Consider the following 4,096-nt stretch of genomic DNA (forward strand, 5'->3'; position numbering starts at 1 on the left):
GTGTGTGGTTGATAGCTGTTTGTTGCATTTAGGAATATGTTCATGATTGTGTTTAGTAGCTCAGCGTAAATAAAGCTGGGCTTTTGGCCAAGCAATGAAATGTATTCCCTATTCAATGATGCTCAATACTCATTTCTGCCATCCTTGTAGTTTGCAAGCTAGATCAGACCTGCAAGTCCTCAGGCAAGGGTTATATTGGGAATGAGGTTATCCATTGCTGTAGGCTTGTGAGAAGGGGAGGAGAATACACAAAGTGCACTTGTGAGTGTTCATTGCTCTGAAAGACTTTCCCTAAAAATTAGGAGAAGGACAGCTGGCTATTACTATGTGGTTAGAAGGAGAGCTCTCTGGGGTGAATGCCATGGGTGGATCAGTACTAGATTGCCACAGAGAAAAGAACACAGATATGAGAAAAAGCATCCTTCTGAAGAAATACCTGCAAATGCTTTTGTATGTACATCAGACCAGTCTTATATTAATGTATTATCTAGTCACTTGTCATTTCATTTGTCCGAACCTAGAACCACCTCCTTGTTTCTTGATGCTGACAGATATTGCTTATGGTTTCTTTTTCAGCAGCAACCAGAATCCCTAAATATCACCAAATTAAATATGAACATTCTCTTCCTTGGAGATTTTATATTTTTATGATCTCGAGACAAAAACCATTACTAGCCCATGAGGTCTATACGAACTTGAGCAGAGGCTTTAAAGGTCAACTGATAGTAGTGGGTGGAACAAGAAAAATTGTACAGCACAAAGTCTTTGTGGCTTTAGTTACTCCGAGGGTGAGTAGCTAATAAAATATTGTAGTATTCTTCCTCTATTGATGGCTACCATCAATATGCAGAGAAGTTAGTGCTCACTCTCTCCTACCTACTTAATTACACAGCTATACTTCACTTGAAACAAAGAGTGTATTGAATGAACTACATTCAACATTTTCATATGAGTATACTGTCCACATGTCTTGTGGAAAGGACAGTCCGTAGGGTATGAAGATGAACCAGTAACAGTGACAGTTTTTTCATTACCAGTTGCCTCAGGGTAGTGATCAAAAGTGACTAGGATGCTACATGGGTGTATTTCACACTATCTTTTGATTTTTTTATTTTTTTTTTCCAGTACTCAGTAGTACAGCTGTTAAGGGAGAAAATATACAAACTTTATATCTACTCTGAAGATAAGGATAACAGATAATATTTCCAAAAGAAAATTTGTCATCCTTGAATAAGCAGAATGAGGTATGTACCGGTGTCCTCACCTTCTGGTTAGCATATCTACAATTTGCAACTTCCCCACTCATTCTAGAAGTTGCTTTCTGGGAAAACTTGATCAGAAAGTTTCTCATTCCACATCTGCAAACGAACAGAAGACTCTCTCCATTGCTTCTTTTCCTCCTCTCTTTTCCTGAAATGCCATAACGAGATGGAAAGTATAGCAATAGTAGTGACCTTTCATTTATATTATCAGTATTTGTGCAAAGCTGTTGTAACTTAGCATAAAGCAAACAATAATGAAGCCAGAATTGACAGTAGCTTAAGAAATCCTTAATAACCAAGTGACTTTTTCCTCTGCTTCTAATATGGATGACAAATTTTGTGTAAGAAGTTTCCCACTGTTTCAGTGCAAGCTGCAACATGTTGTGATCCTGACGCTAGTCTTGAAAATTAGCCTCTTAGGAGCAGGAGGTACAATTTAATAACATATCTGATTTATTGCTTTGTACTGTCCATTATCCAGAATATCAGGGGAAGAAAAAAAAAACAATTTGCTAATTGCATGTTCATGCTGTTGCAGGAAAAAGTAAGTAAATGGAGAATAGTGCATTTACGGAGAAGAACCAAATTAATCATTTAAGATAAGGAAGTTTAAGCTGCTAGGCATGGTGAGTAATATACATTACTTACTCATTGAAAAGTCAGTTCCAAAAGAAATATCAGAAAAGCTGGCAGATTTTCTGAGGTATAAGAAACCTGCTTCTAGTGACCACTTTGTAGTCACATAGCCCATGGAAAAGAATAGCAATATTTCCATCAACCTTCAGTTGCTAGAACCAGCCTGCAGTCTATATTCTGAATGTGATTTTTCCATGATCATGTACTTCATATTTTAGAGTTTTATGCTGGGGAGCACAAAATAGAGTAAACCAAAGCAAATGCTTATGTATCAAATTGTGTACATTATGTACCAAATGGAAAAGAGACTTTCTGAATTAAATTCTTATGTTTGATGTTTGTTCAGCAAAATGATTTTATGTGAAGCATCTGAAAGCGTCCGAAATGTTTTCTTTGAGCCTTGAAAATCCTTCAGAACACAGGTTGACAAAATATATTAATCTCTAGATTTTTAATTGTGGCCATTTCCAGTTTTACTCTATGATGGTTTCCATTATTCACATTAAATGTATTAAATCATCATAATAAAACCAAGTTTAATTATACACTCAGTACTTTGGAAACTATAGTTAAGATCTTCTTTTTCTGTAGATGGCAAATTAATTTCTATACTTATGTTTTTCAGACAACCAAATTATTTTGAGAGATAGCTGTCTGAACAGAAAAAATTAACTGATGAAACCATTGAACTTTGAAAGGAAACCTAATTAAGGCTTAGTACTGTGCCACTTAACTTTGGTACTGTGACACTCTGACACTAAGTGTTGAAGATTCTAAAAAGTATGTGTGACAGAGGCCAAATCCTGATTTTAGGGACGTGGACACACGACATGATATTGTCATTGCCAGAGAAATAAGTGCACCACAATTCTCCAGAAGGTTCTTGTGAAAGAGACCAGATGTGGAAATGAACTATATATCCTGGCTATCATATTTCAGTTGCTACCCACTTCCTAAAATATTCTTTCTTCTACATTAGGTAATTGTCTTCAGTGCACGCTGTTTGATTACCTCATCTGGCTTTGGATAGCTAAAATAAAAATAACTTGGTAGATCTGTGCCCATTATCACTTGATCACAGACTGACATTTAATGAGCACCAGTGCTCATTTTTTGCTCATTTTTGACAAGCTCTGATGCTTACCATTTAATATTATTTCATTTCAGTGAAGCCCTTTACCAATCATCAGGCAAGGCAGGCTTTTAACGTGCATCTTTCTGGACTTAGGTAACTACCTCAAAATGTGGTTAATGTGCTGTAAAAACTGCAGAGTGGTTATTTGTTAAGCTATTTCTGATCAGTCCTGAAAGAGCAGCCATTTAAGGGAATATATGTGATGAGGTCACTGTCACTGTATGTACTTTGTATGACAGTAAAAAATGAAACCAAATGGTTATCCACGTGCATGCATTTCATTACAGATACTTCTGAAATTAGTCATCCTTTTGAACTAATTTCTTACTTATGTTTTCAACAAACATGTCCTACTAGAGAAGGACAAATAGCCAGACCATTATCTCTGCAAAATACTGCCTATGCACCTTAAACACATGGAGTGTTCACCACACATGACAATCAGAATAAGAATAGATATCATCAAATACAGTTTTTGTATTTATTATTTGTGTGTGTGTGTACCATCATGCTTTTGATGTAATTTACAGAAACACAATTTTCAGTAAACTTGTAGGTAAGAGAAACCATACGTTGAAGGTAAAAGGAATGCAACTGTGGTAGCATTATTTGTGTCAAAGCCATCGCATCTTTGTTGGAAGCCTAGCAGAAATGTCCAGGAGAGTAAATAACATTGTGCATCACTGGTAAGTATTTCTTAATTTTCCTTTTGCACTGCAATTTACATTCACTTTCGACTCAGTGAACCCTAGGTTTCCTTTTCCTTTTGAATGGGTAGCTTTAAGGAGCAGTAGGTAACATTTAAATCTGTTGCGTTCCACTGTCAGATCATCTTGAGTGTAGGGAAAAAAACCACAATTGCTACTAGTCCAATTATTGTATTGACAGTACAGTTTACTTTAGCTAAGGGAAGCTGGTGTACAAAAAATACTTAAGAGGGAATGTATTCTGTACAGCTCCTCTTTAACATCTGCATTTGTCAGCTCCCCTTCTAACCCTCATTTAACATTTATGAATTTTAATCAAAGTAGGCATGGACAAATCTGTTCCAAATATAAGATTC

General features: G+C 36.1%; 1 long non-coding RNA gene across 1 annotated transcript; it reads left to right on the forward strand.

The window, feature by feature from the left end:
* Positions 1-1,133: 1,133 nt before the first annotated feature.
* On the forward strand, positions 1,134-3,713 carry LOC149918020 (uncharacterized). The gene is made up of 4 exons (XR_016466299.1): positions 1,134-1,244; positions 1,801-1,888; positions 3,066-3,126; positions 3,579-3,713. It is a non-coding gene; the product is annotated as an uncharacterized LOC149918020 (long non-coding RNA).
* Positions 3,714-4,096: the final 383 nt, after the last annotated feature.

This window comes from Phasianus colchicus, chromosome 4, assembly GCF_987193195.1.
Source record: "Phasianus colchicus chromosome 4, bPhaCol1.hap1.1, whole genome shotgun sequence".
NCBI classification, from domain to species: domain Eukaryota; kingdom Metazoa; phylum Chordata; class Aves; order Galliformes; family Phasianidae; genus Phasianus; species Phasianus colchicus.